The sequence below is a fragment of the Anastrepha ludens genome, chromosome 2 (genome assembly GCF_028408465.1).
Source record: "Anastrepha ludens isolate Willacy chromosome 2, idAnaLude1.1, whole genome shotgun sequence".
Lineage (NCBI taxonomy): Eukaryota > Metazoa > Arthropoda > Insecta > Diptera > Tephritidae > Anastrepha > Anastrepha ludens.
The window spans coordinates 81,523,475-81,542,019 of record NC_071498.1 but is presented as its reverse complement, the minus strand read 5'-3'; the positions used below and the strand labels follow the sequence as shown (position 1 = coordinate 81,542,019).

General features: G+C 37.0%; 1 protein-coding gene across 1 annotated transcript in view; it reads right to left on the bottom strand.

Moving 5' to 3' along the window:
* LOC128871956 (pituitary homeobox homolog Ptx1) overlaps window positions 1-18,276 on the bottom strand; it is a 122,843-nt gene extending 104,567 nt beyond the window's left edge. The window contains exon 1 of the mRNA XM_054114159.1: window positions 16,533-18,276. The gene's annotated coding sequence lies outside the window, so the exon portion shown is untranslated. The remainder of the gene's footprint in view (window positions 1-16,532) is intronic.
* Window positions 18,277-18,545: the final 269 nt, after the last annotated feature.

Sequence of the window (18,545 nt, the reverse complement as noted above, 5' to 3'; positions counted from 1 at the left end):
TGGCGGTTTGTTAGGCAAATATGTTTTGTTGTGATTCATCTGTTTTATTTATTTCTGCTAATTTGGTAGTGCTCTTTCGTACCAGCTGAATCACTTACAGTTTAGCGGCGTTTTCTCACTGGAAGAAAATATCCATAGAATATCAAAATTGTGACTGCAAAAATAACTTACTTACTTTTTCTTTTCTCCATTTCTGGTACTATAAACTGAAACTTCACGCCTGACCATCAACTGCTATTTGGCAAACAGCTGATCAATCAAATTAGCAAGCTTGGCACTACGGCTCTGCGTTACTTGGGCTTTCTTTGAAAATATACGCAAAACTGCCAAACAATAAAGCAACGAGCTCGGTGTGAAAACCCCTTATACTTTATAATAGTTGAAAAATTGTGTTGTTGGCCTGCGCAAAAAAAAATTATTTATGAAATATAACTGTGAGTGCTACGTAAATCCCCTAAAAATGTATGTTAGCTAGCAAAGAATGGAATGCGATGAACGAATGCTAGGTGTCGCTAAAGTGGCAGACCCAAATCTAATATTCTGTATTTGGCTTTTAAAAATATTAAATTGCACCTGAGATTTAGCTAAAAATTTTCTGGTATAAAAAATGGAGGGGACTACTGTTTGATGCCGCGGCCGCCGTAGCCGAATAGGTTGGTGCGTGATTACCATTCGGAATTCACAGAGAGGTCGTTGGTTCGAATCTCGGTGAAAGCAAAATTAATAAAAACATTTTTCTAATAGCGGTCGCCCCTCGGCAGGCAATGGCAAACCTCCGAGTGTATTTCTGCCATGAAAAAGCTCCTCATAAAAATATCTGCCGTTCAGAGTCGGCTTGAAACTGTAGGTCCCTCCATTTGTGGAACAACATCAAGACGCACACCACAAATAGGAGGATTGGAGCTCGGAGCTCCAATTATTATTATTATTACTGTTTGATGCCGACTTCGATCTGTAGATGATTCTTGCACGAGAAGCTTTTTCATGGCAGAAATACACTCGGAGGTTTGGCTTTGCTTGCCGGAGTGGCGACCGCTTTTGGAAAAACCATTTCTATTATTTGGTGTTTCGTTCACACAGCGGGTTTCGAACTCGCGTCCTACCGAACATACACCTTCGACTACTTTCATTAAATTAAGTCACTCAGATACGATTTTTTTGTAAAGTGTATAATTTAAGATGCGGCGTGAATCCTGTACTTTTATTGTATTTTATGTTGAGAAATGAAATAAAACTAAATAAATAAAATATCTGAATGCTCTGTTTTCCTTTTTTGCAAAATATTATAAAATAAAGAACACTTTACACAAAAATCCTATCTGTATCAAATAAGGTGTCAGCCCCTCACACCTAAGATATCAAATAAAAGAGAACTCATTTTCCTGAGGCACCAGATTCTATTACAAAATCTCATTAATGAAATGGTGCAATCCATTATCTAACATTAGTTACGTAACACTTTCAACATGTTCCCCTCGTTCATATCAGTGTCGCACAGCATTTAATCCTAACAAATATTTGCAGCAATTTAAGAGCAATCACAGTTCCTCCCTATTCACATTTACATACATACATACGTGCATATGTACATATATATTTGTATACTTAAATGTGATGTAAAATGTGTTTAAAGAAAAAAATAAACAAATATATGTAATAGGACTATGAATAAGTTCGTGCGGTTTTTTTCGAAATTTGAAACTTTATTGACGTAAAATGGTTACAAATTTAATATTCAAAATATTGTCCATCGCTTACTACTACTTTTTCCCATATTTCTGGCAATTCACGGATTCCCTTTGTGAAAAATTCGGTCGGTTTTGCCGCAATCCACGAATCGATCCATTTTTTGACTTCATCGTAATTACGGAAGTGCTGGTCAGCCAAGCCATGTTGCATCGATCGGAAGAGATAGTAATCGGATGGCGCAAGGTCTGGACTATACGGCGGGTGGGGTAGGACATCCCATTTGAGCGTTTCTAAGTATGTTTTGACCACTTGTGCAACATGTGGCCGAGCATTGTCATGTTGCAAAATAACTTTGTCGTGTCTATCGGCGTATTGCGGCCGTTTTTCTCGCAGTGCTCGGCTCAAACGCATCAATTGTCGTCGGTAGACATCCCCCGTAATCGTTTCATTCGGTTTCAGTAGCTCATAATACACAACACCCAGCTGGTCCCACCAGATACACAGCATAACCTTCAGGCCATGAATATTCTGCGCCGACGTCGATGTTGAAGCATGGCCAGGGTATCCATACGTTGCCCGACGTTTTGGATTGTCGTAATGGACCCACTTTTCATCGCCAGTCACAATTCGATGCAAAAAACCCTTTCTTTTGTGCCGTTGAAGCAGTTGTTCGCATGCCATAAAACGGCGTTCAACGTCTCTTGGCTTCAATTCATACGGCACCCAATGGCCTACCTTTCGGATCATTCCCATGGCTTTTAAACGTTTGGAAATGGTTGATTGATCAACTCCCAAAGTTTTTGCAACCTCTTCTTGCGTTTGAGCCGGATCTTGATCGAGCAATTCCTCCAATTCGGTATCCATGAACTTTGGCGGCGCACCCTCGCGTTCTTCGTCTTCCAAGCCAAAATCACCACTTTTAAAGCGTGCAAACCACTTCTGGCACGTTCGCTCAGATAGAGCATGCTCACCATAAACTTCCACCAAGATACGATGACTTTCGGCTGCTTTTTTCTTCATATTAAAATAATGAAGAAGAATTCCCCGCAAAAACACATTATTTGGCACGAAATTCGACATTTTCAAGTGTGGTAAAAATATTGTTGTTTACGCTTCAAATAAAAAACTTATACTGACGTTTGTGCCTTACGACAGTAGCTCTCCAATGAATGTTTGGAAATGTGGATCGATGGAATAATAATCAAGTTACGCCATCTGTTGTAAAACCGCACGAACTTATAAATAGACCTATTACGTAAGTAGCGAATTCGCAATGTAAACTATTCCACAATATTAATAAATGTAATTCTTATATGCCACTTTCACTTTCCATTCATTAATTCATTCATTCGCGTAGTAAATATAAAAAGCTTTGATGGCGCACGATCTGCTGCTCACTAACCACTAACCGTGCTAACTGCGGCTTTAGATTGTCATAAACACGCACACACCGCCGCACATATGTATGCTCAAACAAGTAGGCTGATAGGCAGCCATGCAAAAATATATAGGTATGTATGTATGTGCATATACGTATTTGTGTACTTGCCGCCATCCACACTCTAGTAGTCAAATCAAATTGAGAATTTATACATCAAAATCCCGCTTGATCTCCACTTGATCCCGAGTGGATTAAAGTAGCTGAGTGGTTGTAATGTTTTTAATCGTTTTGTGGTTGGCTGGCGAGTATTATTAAAATAATAATTTACTTTAATGTAGATTTTTATTTGAAAGCGACAGATTTTGTTTAATTTAAAGTCACTTTGATGTGTTTAAAAGTGTATGAATATATACGAATGTATGTGTGAGTGGACGTTTGAGGGAAGACGCGCCAAGTCATGAGATGGAAAAAATATGAGTTTTTACCCAATCATGCACAAGGTGGATATGTAGAGAGTAAAATTAATTTATAGACGTATTATAAACGCATGCAAATGTATATTTGAGTCTTATTATGAATATATTTATATATATGTATATATATGTTTGGAGATAATTTTACTTTTTAAATGGTAGCCATAATAAATAATCTCGTCATTTTTTTCAGATTTCATATTTCACGGCAATTTTTTTTTTCTAGATGCATAGGTATATATATATTTATATGTGTCATCAATACTAGAATGTTTGAAATATTCATTTTCATATTCGAGGTGCCTAGACATTAGATCGGAATTTTCACAGGCAATTTAATGTCAGAACAGATTATCCTTCACCACCTCAGTAAAATAAATTTGTAGGCCCAATGTCAAGTTTCTAGCTTTTGCTTCCACATTTTACGCATTTTTTATTTGCATTATGTGTTTACCTATTTCAAAAAATAAATAAAATTGAGCCATCAAATTTATGAATATACAGTAGGTAAACATTTTGATTAAGAAATTATAATTGGTGAATATTAAAATTTAAAATTCCGCAATAACTAATTACTACGGCAACTTTAGGCCGATTTTTTTCAAAACCTTTTTGTTATTGCAAATAAATACACTTTTCAATTGTAAAAGTTATTTTTAAAAATAGAACGGCTAGATGGTAAGTTTTAACCAGTGTGTAAGCGGATAATAAAGCCCAAATTGAAGATAAATCATACTGATAAAGTATTTAAAAAATATAACCAAGCAGCGCAAATGTACGAAATTCACTTTTCAAATGTACCGAAAGTTTGCTTCAGTTTTACACACACAATAAATTCGATATGGGAATAAGTTTCCGCCCTCGTAAAAGAGGTGTTACTGCTGATACTATTTTGGTGTTTGCTATTGTATTCCTGGTGATTTGAAGGTGTTTATGTGAGGTGTCGAACGCAGTAGTTGACATTCGTTTGAAGCGTAAAGATCCATTTTTATCTCATGTCAAAAATGTCTACGTTCGATCCAAAAAACAGCATTTGCAGGAAGTCATACTTCATTAATATCTTTTAAAGAAAAGTGCAGCTGAAAGGTGTCGTACATTGATCAATATTTACGGTAATCACGCTGCATCAAATTCAACTTGTAATGAGTGATTTCGACACTTTCTTAGTGGCAATTTCGACGTGAGTGATAAAGATCGCGGATCGCGAAAGGGCACCGAAAAAATCGAAGATACTCAACTACAACAATTATGGAATGAAGACGCATGTTTTGATGATATATCTAAAAAGTTGGATGTTGACAGATCAACCGTCGGTAAACGTTTGCACGCGATGGGAATGGTCCAGAAAGCAAGTAACTGGGTGCCACATCAATTGAAGGAGAGGGTTATCGCGAGACGTTTGGTGAGACGTTCTTGAACGGCAGAAAAGAAAATGTTTTCTGCATCGCATCGTCACTAGCGATAAAAAATGGATCTATTATGATAACCCTAAACTTCAAAGCTTACCTTGAGCATCTGGTGGGATCAGAAGGGTGTCATCTATAGACTCATAGACTCCTTAAACTATCACTGGCCATCGTTACCGACTGCAGCTAGTGCGTTTAATAGAGCCGTAATGGGACGATAGACATGACAAACTGATTTTGTTGCATAACAACGCCACACACCTTGCAGAAAAAATCGGCCCAGAAATATTTAGAATGACTAATTTGGGTATTCCCCAGTATTTCACCTTCGGACTACCATCTGTTCTGATCAATGCAGTCAGGCCTTATTGGAGAGCGGTTCATTTCTTACAAGAGCATCGCGTACTGGCTTAATGAATGGATCAAGTCAAAAGAACTCGTATTTTTCGTCAAAGGAATCCGTATGCTGTCTGAAAGAAGGAGTAAAGTTGTAGCTTCCAATGGCACATACTTCACATAGTGCCATGTAATATTTATTTGTTTAAATAATTCGTAACTTTGGCTAAGAAAGGACGAAATCTTATTCCCACACTCAATATATATCTTTTTTTAAATACGAATGGTTTAATAACCAATATTTGAATTTATTATTTTGCAAACTTTCTGACATTTAAAGTTGGCGATTCGGCAGGCAATTGCAAACCTTCGATAGTATTCCTGCCATGAAAAATCTGCTCATTAAAAAGAGAAGGCGGCTATGTGAAGGCGGCATTAAACTGTAGGCCTCTTCGTTTGTAGAAAAACATCAATACACACAACCCTAATTGGAGGAGGAGCTCGGCCAAACACCCAATAAAAGGGTGTAAGCGCCGATTTTATACAGCGTGCATACGGTAGTTGAATATATGAATTTATGGTTGTTATAACTTAGCGAAATAAGTATTTTTCTTTTTGCTTTTTTCAGATAACACATGGAGGACTACAACTTAACTCAATAAATGAATAAATGAAGAGATGCAGTTATCGTCGTTTTATGTGCAGTTCACACCGATTTAGAAATCTCTAATATTCTTAAGTGTGCCCGTTCATTCGTTCATAAGGTTCGCCGTGAATTGAAAGCATCAGGCGGCGATGCAGAATCTATTGGTAAACACACGAGGAACTTCTGACACCGTCCGATCCGCAGAATTCATTCAACAAGTGCAAGCGAAAAACGACGATAACCTTTAAAAATAAATGAGGGCCCTCGCGAATGAGTATAATATTTCTGAAGGTCTTATCCGTCAAGATGTCTATGAAGATCTCCGGAGCAAATACGAGAACAGAGACAAATCCGATCAAAACGCCTTCCAAACGAAATAATTTTGACCAAGTCCAAAAAACCAACCGCGGAAATGACAAATGGCTTTGTTCCAAACCTATAGACGTTCTTGTTGTCATGTACACGAAGGTTCCAGCCACTGTTATGGTTTTTGGTGTTATGAGCAACAAAGGACAAGTCACGCCACCACACTTCTTTACTCAAGGGTTTCAAGTGAATTCTGCAAAATAAATCGAGGTTCTAGAGACAGTAGTGAAGCCCCCTTGATAGTGTACGTGGTGACAGCCCACATATCTTTCAGCAAGACTCTGCTCCCCCACACAAAGCTATGACGACACAAGATTTTACAGCTGAAAATTGCATTGGCCACATAACACCGAAATTAAAGCCGTCAACTCTCCAGACCTTAATACCTTGGATTACTATGTGTGGGGCGTGGGTGAGCGTGAAGTCAATAAGCTTCCTCATAACTTCATGTCCTCTCTGAAGGCTGCAATTAATGCCGCTATGATCAATATTAATAAGGTGCATTTGATTCGACCATGAAATCGTTTCCCAACTCTGATCGAGAGGGTTATTGCAGCTAATGGAAATGTTATTCAATGATTTTATGAATCCTTAGTAAGTTAATGGTGTGTAAAAAATTCGTGAGGTTTCATAAAATTTTTTTCAAAATAAAAGCTAATTAGTTTTACTCTCAGGTTGTCCTCAAATACCGTACGCATCCTGTATACGTATATAGCATATGCAATTTATATTTAATAAATTCGGGCGTATGGTTATCCCGTTTGCGGCTCATGAAGCCCTTTCTGTAAGGGTACGATGATTGTACTTGCAAGTAAATACTCGATATTTTTTCACGATGCAAGTGGTTTTCTACTCGACACTTTTTTTCGAGTTTGGTACTGGATTTTGTAGTACTTACTATCACTCGTCACATATTCATTCCATCATGTCAAAGTAGGCTATGTAAATTTTAATTGCCGTAATATTTCGTGCTTACTTTGTTGGCAACTTCTGCCTGTAATTGATTTTGAAAATGAATTGAATGCATTTTGCAAGGCCGCTTCTATCTTCCGCGTGGAAAAACTTCGAAAAAGTTGACTCAAACAAACTTGAAGCATGTAAAATATGTAATAAAAGCGTAAAGTATTCTGTCTCTTGTCAAGGATTTCTTTAGCAAGCAGAAAATATAATTACACGCAAAATAAACCAGTTTATTTGCGTAAATTGTTTTATTGTACCTCAGCTAGTGCGAAGGATATGTTTTTAATAATTTATTGTGATGCTTCAAAAATGTTTATTCCAGTGCGATTTCCTTTGTAAAACTCAAAGAAAATATGAAAAAATTGGCTGGACAATCGTGGTCGAGTCTTCGCCTGCTGCAGCATATGCCTTTAACAGGCCCGTGCGCAGAAAATTTCCGAGGGGGTGGTTTTAACTCAAGTTACGTAATCAATGAAAAAAGAACAAACAAATTTTTAGAGTACAGAAATTTTATTGTCAAAAGTAATAATTAGCTACATTTAGGTATGTAATAAATCAACTCTTCGAGGTACTGAAAAAAACTCTTTCAAAATTATTTGCGGATCGATTTTGACATCGCGATGAGTGAGGCTAAGCCGTTCAGGCGATCTTCAGACATTGTTGATCTCAAATACGTTTTCAGTCGTCGCAAACTTGAGAAGGATCGTTCATTCGTCGCTGTTGTCACAGGCAAAACTGCCATCACGCGAAGCATCTGGTTAACATTTGGAAACGCATCTTCATTACAAATATCGAGTGCTTCAAATGAGTTCTTTATTTCCTTTCCGGCAATGAGCTTCCGCCAAAGTTGTACTTCGTTCACCCAGATTTCAGGGGAATCGTCGTGCAAAATTGAACAGTATGGTTGGAATAGTTGAGCGCAGCACTCTTCCTCGAAAATTTGCATTTTGTTGGGAAAAAGGCAAGCGAAATTTGATAAAATATTGCGGTGATTTAAGAATCGAGATTGCAATTGTACCAGAAACGAATCAATATACGGTATGTAGATTGTTATGCGGAAATAATCTTCAGCTGAATCAGTTTGTACGTTGGAACGTTGGGTCTGTTTCGACGCAATCCTTGGCTTCCGCAATTCAATTTCATATTGTTCGCTAATTTCGCTCACGCTTTTGCGGTTCAGTTATAAGTAATAAGGCAAATTTAAACCGCTTTGCACTTACAAGTGAGTGCACGAACGTAAATGACAATTTGAATACATACACCCACCAAAAAGATTCGCTTATAATTTTTTTTATTTTATTTATTACCAAGGAGGTATCGAACGATCACTACCTGAAGGTATAATTTCGCTTATACCGCGCCTGATGAAACTGCTCCCAAAAATGTAGTGAAAGGGGTAAAATCATACAATTCATTTCATTTGGTGATTCGATCACCAAAACTACTTCCCGATAAACGATGCGCTCATCAACCCATGCCAATTGCATCATTTTGTTTGAACCATTTAACTATATTGCAACCATTAGCTACATTATTTTTGCATTCGACCTTTTAAAGGGCGCTAGGAAATTTGTGAATTTCGTGGAAAGCAACAACACAAAATATCCCACTGAAATTTTTACAACCGGTTCGAGTTGAAGGCACTATTTGTGACCTCATTAGCACTGATAGAAGTTTTCATTGGCAATGGGCTTTTGAAAAGTGTTTGAAAAAATCCAGTTAAATCTCAAACTGCTGGGTACACACATAAAACCGAGATGCATCCACTGGGTGATCAAAGTAGAATAGCTAATTGGTTTTTCTTGAGATTTAGTGATTTGTTGTTTCGCTGGTTTGTTAACATTTTGAATGAAATTTTGACACTGAAACCAACAAATTGCAAAAAAAAAATGCCTGAAAAAGAAGAAACTTGCAAATTTGGCATATGCGCTACTGCTAGCGATCACGACTCACGATGACTCCACGTTCAGTATTTGAAAAAGTACAACTGAGCCGCAAATAAGTGCGCTTTAAGCTCGGCGAAGCATTGGGCCAACATAATATATAATTCGTAGCAACAGTTCTCTGACCATCTAAATAAAAAACGGCCATGATTTCAAATATGCAACAAACACAAAAAAAAAAACGCAACTCCATAACCTTCTACGAATTATTTTCCATATTCCTATAAAATTTAAGTAATTAGTTTCAGTTACTACAATTCTTTCTAAAGCTTCTTCTTTCAAAATGTACCTTTGTATGTATGTAAGCACTTAATTTTTCTGTTACATTGCGTAATTGCTACAAATGTCACATAGCAATTTTTTCGTATAAAGTACGTTCGCGCACAGAAAATTATCTGCGTATCTTAGATATATAAATAGCAATAACAAGCGGCTAAGGGTTCGTATTTTCTGCTACTAAGCGCAAAAAATAAATGAATAAAATGAATGAATGAATAAAAAGCAGAAACCTGTCTTTTCGCTGAAAGTAAAATATGCTTATGTGCCGCTAAATATATTGTAAATAGATATATGTTTGTATGAGTACATATGAATGCGTGTTTGTGTGTACGGCCGCTTTTTTATTGGCGGTTTGAACTGTGCTCGGTGCGCTCTATCATTAATTATATCTTTTTATTGCCGCATTTTCTTCGGCTACTGTTACTGTCTGCTTATTTATTTCTTATTTTTTCTTTCAATTTGTGAGCCGTTGAAAATATTTTCATCTTATAAAACTTCAATAAGAGAAATTATTATTTGATGTGATAAGAAATCTCAAATATTTTCAACACCATTCGGTCTCTTTAATTTGTTTGGTTTCTAATAATATGCAATTTAGCCACAAACGATAAGTACTTAATAATTTACAAAAAAATATGAAAAAGTTAAATTGGGGAATGCTTCACATAATTTTAATATCACCTTTTGAGTTATAATACAGTTTGGTTAAAAAGTATGAAAGTAAAAAGAAAATAATGTGAGTTTTATATGAAATTCGCCAATTTTATTCCATACGAACTCCCTCAATTTCAATGCACTTATTCCAATGCTCCTCCAAGAATTTATTAACATCACTGTTAAGATTTTCAAGAAGTCCTGCAAAGTACTAATCCACCGCTTTTTGTTGAGTTATTCTCGCATGTAGTTCTTCATATAAAATGTGGTATTAGCAATTTCTTGCCTAGCCAAACTTGAAACAAATAAATATTATAATATCATACATTTGCTCAATGATTTCTAGAGTTTTTGCACTTTTTGAACATCCAATATATGTTTTGTCTTCAACGGTGGTGCGCCCAGGCATAACTATGGTTTGACACCTGAGAAGTTTTACGTAAAGATCTTGGCTTACTTGCTTGTAAAATACAGCTCGTGTAAGAACTGAAGCCAAATGAACATCGTTGGCGTCGCGTTTTTCCTGATTGAACTCATTTAGATTTATAATTCAGATTTATTGGAAAAAGCAATGAAAAATTGGACTGATGGAATGGACCACGTAACTCGTAGTCGCGGCGGACATATGCCAGATATTATTTTCAAAAAATAAATGCCATGAAATTATCTATCAGATTGGAATTAAAAATAGCATTCCAATAATATAGCTACTTTGTATTATCATTTTAACTTCTCAAGCTCTTAACAAAATATCCGATAATTTCGAAAATTATAGAGCCTACCTCGTTAATGTCATTTACCATGTACATAAGTCATATTTATAATAAGGGTAAATTATGTCAACCACTTCATTTTGCCGATCCCTTTCCATCTTACAAAGCTCGGTGCTTGCTGATAAATTAACGCTTGCTTGCAAATAGTCGAAACATTTAGTCCTTAATGTTCAATTTTGTAGTTTAATTGACTGTCCGACAATACTTCAGTAACTACGTTTCAATATATCCAACAGAACATTACGTTTACGTTACCACTTTCATGTTGTAGAATTTAATTTGTTTTATTTTTTATTTTGCTCCCATTACTAGAGCAGTTAATGAAATTAATAAAATCTATAGAAAACTAGATCTTGATTTGCCAAACATCTCATTTCGTAGCTACGGTTTGTGGCTGGTGAAGATGTTGTCTGAGTGACACAGCCCAGATCGATTTATCACAAGAGATGCCATTTTGATACACTACTTGTAGAATTACTATCTTAAATTAGTCGGACCATCTTCATTTGACTATAAATCTACCCATGTCGTCTATTTTATTTTCTGCAATTTCGTTCAAGTTGAGAATCGACTTGGGCATTCGCACAGATAGGGAAATACTGCTTTGTTAGATTCTTCTTGAGTGCAGCGTCTACATCTATTTTTGTACGGCCACCCCATCTTTCTAACATGGTCTCCCAAAGGCCAGTGGCAGGTTATTGTTGATGTAATTGTGAATATGTCTGCTCGTGACTTTCTTATCAACTCGTCAGTTCTAGATTTGTTGAAATTGGGCCACGTTTGTTTAGTTATTTTGCAGGCACCCGCGTTAGTCCATTTGTCAATGGCCTTCTTCTCGAATAGTGAGAAGATCTGCCTTTGGCGCACACCTTAGGGTCAGCCTACATTCACCAGGTACCCCAGGTACCCAGATGAGAGAGATGATTGGTTGTAGGTGACTTTAAAGCTAAGATTGCTGCTTGACTTTCTAAAAAAATACATACCGATAGATAGGTGTGGATGGTATTTAACTATCCTCTAGGGTTACTTCTTAACATTTATAAGAAAACTTTTTGATTTAGCATTAAGAATCAAACATTAAGAGGTTTTTGTGTAAACTTATATAATCTGTAGACCGGTGTGCGGCTAAATAAAGGTTAAACTCTAAAGCCGATCGATGTACAATTGGAAATTAATCAGCAGATTTCTTTAACAAATTCCTGTTGCTGACCAACATTCCAAAATAAATGATTTTCACGCTGCACAATATTTGTTTTCATTGCTAAAAGCTTCACTGACACATCGACTTCAAATGGCTTTTGAATGAACAGTTTTCGAATGTAATATGAAATATGAAAATGGCAATAAATTTTGATTCCTCTACTGCTTAATAGTCACTTTCAGTTCTTCTCAAGCAATCTTTACATCTGTTAAGGGATAAAGAAGACAATTTTTAAAGAAATAGTCATAAAGAAATAGCATAGTCTAGTCCTTTGGATCCTCGAAACCCACCAGAAGAAATATCTATTATTAACACTGTTCCATCCATTGGATAAGAGCGGGTCGAAAGCAATGAAAAATGTCGCTCATTTACATCAACAGCGTATAACCAAAAACAATTTTTTTGTAGATAAATGTGTAGAAATAATGAGAAGTTTTCCTTTTATGCTGTGTAAAAAATGCATGGCGATATAAATTTACATTATGTCATTAGTTTAAAGTATTTACTTTTTTTACTTTACTTCTTTACTTTTACTTAGAAATGCATCATCATCATTAGAATTACAGTCTTGTCTATCCACTTCGATCGATCCTCTACTAAATTTTTCCAGTTTGTAATTCGCAATTTTTGCAGGCTAGCTGTGACCTCATCAACCCAGCGCTTGCTTGGCCTCTCTCGTCCTATGCGTCCAACCGGTAGTCTATGGAACGCTATGCTGGCAGCTCTATTTTTGGTAATTCTGTACGTGTGCCCCAACCATCTTATTCTTTGACTTTTAATAAAACATTTCGCATTTTCAGGATGTATCAGTGCATCGAGCTTCTTATTATATTTGAACGAGGTGCGAAGAAAATATTTGAGCTCTAGCGACCCTTTGCTCCCTCGCAAGGGGAACAAGGCAAAACCTACTTGAATATAATGAAAAAAGACAAGCGGCGAAGAAAATCATAAAACAAAAGAAAAAGTAAGACATGATGAAAGCTCAGTGTTTCGAGATTGATTTTAAGCAAGAAAATGTAAAGGATATGCTTAGAAGTCAATTAGAAGTCAAAAAAAAACTTATCAACCCCGAACAAATTTATGCAAATAAGGCGAAATATTAACCGAAAAAGAAAGTATGTTAAATGATGGCAAGAATACTATGTACAATAAGCTTCTGAATATAAAGAATGCCAATAATCCATATTGTACAAGCGAGAAATACTTTACATCGGAAAACTCCATTAAAGCTCCGGAACGTAACGAAGTGCTAGGAAGCCTAAAGAAATTTAAAAATAACAGAAGTAGCGGAAGTGATCAAATGAATGCAAAGCTTTTAAAACGGCGGAGAAACGCTCATATATTGACAAAATTGATAAGGAAACTTTGGGAAACTGAGCATCTAACGGATGAATGGAGTCATAGCCTAATTTCAGCATTACATAAAAAAGGTAAGGTAAGGTGATCTGTGACAATTAGCAAGGCATATCTCTGCGCAATTCAGGTTACAAAGTCTTCACAAATATTTTAAATAAAAGGCTGCGGAGGAAATATTAGATGACTACCAATAGGGTTTGCGCCAGATACTAGAGAAACTCACAGAGTATGAACTTAGAAAGGCGTAGTAAATTGAAGACTTTGAAGCCGTGTTTCTTTGCGCTCTTGCACCTCTATGTTTAAGAAAGCTATGCTATGTGAAAAGCTTACTGAACTGAAATAAATATCTGCCTATTCTTTGAATTTCCACTCATCCGGGCTTGACTTTATTATAAAATTCAAAAGAAATAACAACTTTTATTTTACCAATTTATAAAAATATGATAGATTATTAAATCAAATATAACACTTTTTTAAAGAAATTTGCTTTACAAAGTAATCTTAGCCTCGAAGGCAGTTCGTGAGTCTCACTCATTGGCGACAAGTTCGCAACACTTGAGCTATTGCCTTTCAGCTCTTATCACCAAGCATAAATGCAGACTTGTTCATTCGAAAATATTTTACAAATCTGTTATTTAAAGCTTGTGAAATTATGTGCTTCAGCAACCAATAATTTCCGTTCCAACGGATTAGAAGCACATCTCAATATGTTTCGCTGCTTTCATAAATTTTGCTGTCGTCTTCTGATTACCGCACTCCCTAAAAAAAGTCATGTTATTCGAACCAGGTGGTGCTGAAACATCAAAATTTGGCATTCGAGTTTGGCAACACTTTTTTGTGCTCGTATGGACTTAGTGATATCAAATTTTTCGTAGTCGTAGCGGAGGGTTGTATTCGTAACTTTTCTATGTCGACTCAGTCATAATGTTGATTCAACCATAAGTGTTGGAAGTGGAATTCGATACCAGTATTTAAATTTTTCCCCATCAAAATCGTAATAAAGAATATTCTAGAATTATAGAAAATATGCCCATTTGAGACATATTTGCATTAATAAAAACGCATTTCGTTATTGAAAGTAATTAAAATATTATAATTCAGCCTTGCTAGTTCAGAAATGAAAAGTCGAATCAACTCAAAAATGAAAACTGTAATCCATAAATCTGATAAGCTTTTGCAATGAGCAATGCACATCAAATTCATTAAACTCAGCCAATCTCTGGCCTAAATAGTTGTCATTCGTGCTGTAACCGCTAGTCTTCTATGACAGTCAGACTGCCCCTAAACGCCTTGACAAACACTCGAATACTCCAAAACAAGAAAGAAGTCCAAGAAATTTCGTTGCGGAAAATATTGAACTTAAAGTTATGCTGTCATCAAGGTTTTGCTTCACGGAAAGAAAACCGTTCATTAAATTGGCAAAGAATGACTGTGCGGCCTTGGAGTCTTGCAATAAATCCAGAGTCGACTATAGACCTAGATCTAGTGAGGCTATCAGGTCTGGAGAAATTATTTATCAAACGGAAAGGAATTGGATAGACTATTCGTCGCAACACATAGAGGCACACAGTGTTATATAGAATCCCAAAATTATTTCCTTTTTAGAAGCGGAAGACAATACTTGTACGGAGCTTTTCTGACTTTTGGAAGACCACGATGAACCTGACATACTGATATTGGGTAAGTTACACAATCTACTCTTCGATAGATGTCATAAGTTAAACAGTGAGAAATCCGCAATAAGAGTACATAATATTTGCCGTTTCTCCTATTCCTATATTTTTTTCTTAAGCTTTAAGTACAACTTGGAAATATGTTTGAGTAGTTAAAAAATCGTTCGAAGTGTCTTTGGTGAGGTGCCTAAGAAATAAACACTTGCTTGATGGTAATTTATTGACAACTATTTCTAGCTTTCATTAAAGCTTTCTAAAAGACGTTCGAGCAGATTTGCTAAAAGTGTATAATCAGTCCATCCCTTGACATCAACAATCTAAACGAACAAAGTGAGAGCAAAAATTTGTCTTGAGACTTTTGGAAAATTATAAATTATGTTAAAAATTGGGAAAAACGGTATAGGCACCGCCTTCTTTTAAATAAAGTGCTGTTTACACCGAAATTTATCACTTTAAAAATAAAATAAAAAAATAAATAATTGGCGGGTACACTTCTGTTAGGTGTTTGGCCGAGCTCCTCCTCCTATTTGTGGTGTGCGTCTTGATGTTGTTCCACAAATGGAGGGGCCTACAGTTTCAAGCCGACTCCGAACGGCAGATATTTTTATGAAGAGCTTTTTCGTGGCAGAAATACACTCGGAGGTTTGCCATTACCTGCCGAGGGGCGACCGCTATTAGAAAAATGTTTTTATTAATTTTGCTTTCACCGAGATTCGAACCAACGTTCTCTCTGTGAATTCTGAATGGTAATCACGCACCAACCCATTCGGCTACGGCGGCCGCCGTACTTTAGTCGCTTTTATTGAACGCAGAACGAAGCCGTTTCGCATTTCCTTTTTCATATGTTCAGCCGGACTTCTTTTTCAATTTCTGATGTGTTTATTGATGTTATTTCACAAATAGAGGAACCTATAGTTTTATGCCGCATCCGAACGCAGATTACTTTTTTTCGACAAGCTTTTTCTTGACCCAAATACTCTCGAATATTTTCCGTTGCCTGCCGAGGGTGACCGCTGTTGAAAACAACCTTTCAATCATTCGTTATTTCATGCCCACAATGGACTTCGAATCGTGTCCCTAACGAGTGTTAGTCACGCATAAACCGATTTATTGAATCAAAAATATAGAATTTCTTGGATGAAAGTTTGTTCAAAGGTATTTGCGAAGCATATTTTCTGTAGTTTTTTGCTTTTGAGATAAACAAAAACAAATAAATATGACCAAACGCCACGTCGGCGTCTACTCACACGTGCATAACATTTTTAAGCCGATAATCCTAAATTTGATGAATGTTTGTGGAAGAAATAAATTCCTTACGCCGTCTTAGTAGAAGTCACGTCCACTGCTTAACAGAGCAACAAATCAAGTAGAGAGCTAAAAAAATGCGTGATCTTACCTTTTAAAGTTTAATCCACTTGTAATGAATCAATTTGTCTGACAAATTTCCAAATCTTTTCAATTCATTAACTTTTTTGTGTGAGAAATACTTGGATAGTTTTCATTCGTTTCACTTATTTACTACCACTGCACACTGACGATGGGCCGATTGGCCGACGGGTCGTATGTGGAGCGCGTAAATCAAATTGAGCGACGTCGCTGCAATGCGGAAAACAATCGGAAATTTATGAGTGCGACCAGACTGGAGCAATGCAATATTGAGTTTGAAATCTATAAGAATGCTTTTTTCGCGTCGATTTTTTTAAGATGATTTAATACAAATGCAGATTTATGTATTTGTACTATGCGCATCACTTTTTATAGTTTTGTGGGTTAATTATTTTATTGGTCTATGTGGATTTTTGCATTTTTTGTCACTTTTATATTTTTTCGAAAGTTTTTGCCACTATTTGGGGAAAATAATGTTTTTCTTTTGTTTTTAAATACATGCATATGTCACTACTTAATTTGATTTGCTGCTTCTTCTCATTCCACTAAAAATTATTGTTTTTGCCGCCGGCGCAATCAATTTGAAAATATTAGCACAGTGCTTACGTAGTGATTAAGCGCGTTAAAAAGCTTAGGTTTCGAATGCATAAACATAAACACTCACACATATGCACGCGCACATATGGAAAAAGGTGCTGCACACTGCCAAGAATACAGTTCTGCTTGACGCCGCTAGTTAGCCTTCGTTGGATTCGCACTGGCTTAGTCTTCTAATATTTTAATCCGCTCGCGTAATTAAGCTAAGCGGTATACGTTTTCAAATACACAATTCTTACAGCACAGCACTGTCTCACTGACACCCACTGATTGTTGCTCAACGTTGAATAATTCGCCAAAGAGCTTTACGCGTTCACTTTGAAGAATTGAATAACTTTAGTTGTGGAGGAGCGCGTTTAGCTGAATGCGTGTGTAGCGGCAATCACAGTGGTAGCGGAAAACGGAAACGCGTCTGCATCGGTAACGAGACGTATCTGAATTGAAATCGAATTTGAAACGCAAATGTATCGACTGGATGAGTAGTGGATATGTAAGTAAATATGGAGGTATGTATGTATGGGATGACTCGTTGGCGATTGTGCTTCTGCTTTGCTGGTCTTTTCGGGTGTCGCGCGCGCACACACCAACACAAACACACACAAGAATAACAAAGGAATATACAAATATCAGTTACAAAAAACACACCGTTTGCCGTATGGCGTGAGAGAGTAAGAGCACGCGCTGCTGCTACTGCTGCTGTAGAATGGGGCGGGTGCTGCACTGCCAATGTGTTGCTGCTGGTGCGCTGCTGCTGACGCGCTTCTTTTATCACCACCTCCTCTTATTTCCCGGCTGCTGCAAGGATGAATGGGACCAACTTGGTTTTTGGCCACTTTGACGCTCACTCGCCTATTACTAAATTCACCACTGCACGCGCTGTTTGTGCGCGACAAACAAAAATACACTCTGCTCTATTGTGCGTTCAGCGCGACACTTCTAAAGCACGATAACTATACCGCAGCGGAAAACAACGAACTGAATTGGGAACATGTATTTTCCAGCGCGCCAGAGTACCAAGCAGTCGCCCCGACGAAGGCAACACAAATGCGTTATCAGCACACGAATAACGGCAGCGGCGGCGACGGCGACAAGCGAACGATTTCATCGAGTAGTGTTATTGCATGCAGATGGTTACGGTGGTGGAAACGCAATAGCAATATGTAGTCCATGGCATTCTCTCAGTGCGAGTGTTTACTTTGATAAGATTGTGGCGATGGCCGTGAGTGTGTGAGCGACAGAGTTGAGAAACTATTGTATAGCATTCGCTTTCACTTTGTTGGCCACAATGCGTACTCACTTGAAGTGACTTTGTGTCGCGCTGGTCACACCCGTTCGCGTAGCCGACATATTGATTTTCTTGCATGGAAACGAGACGTTATCTTGGTGTGAAGGCGTTCGATATATTTCGCTGGTGCGACTGATGCCT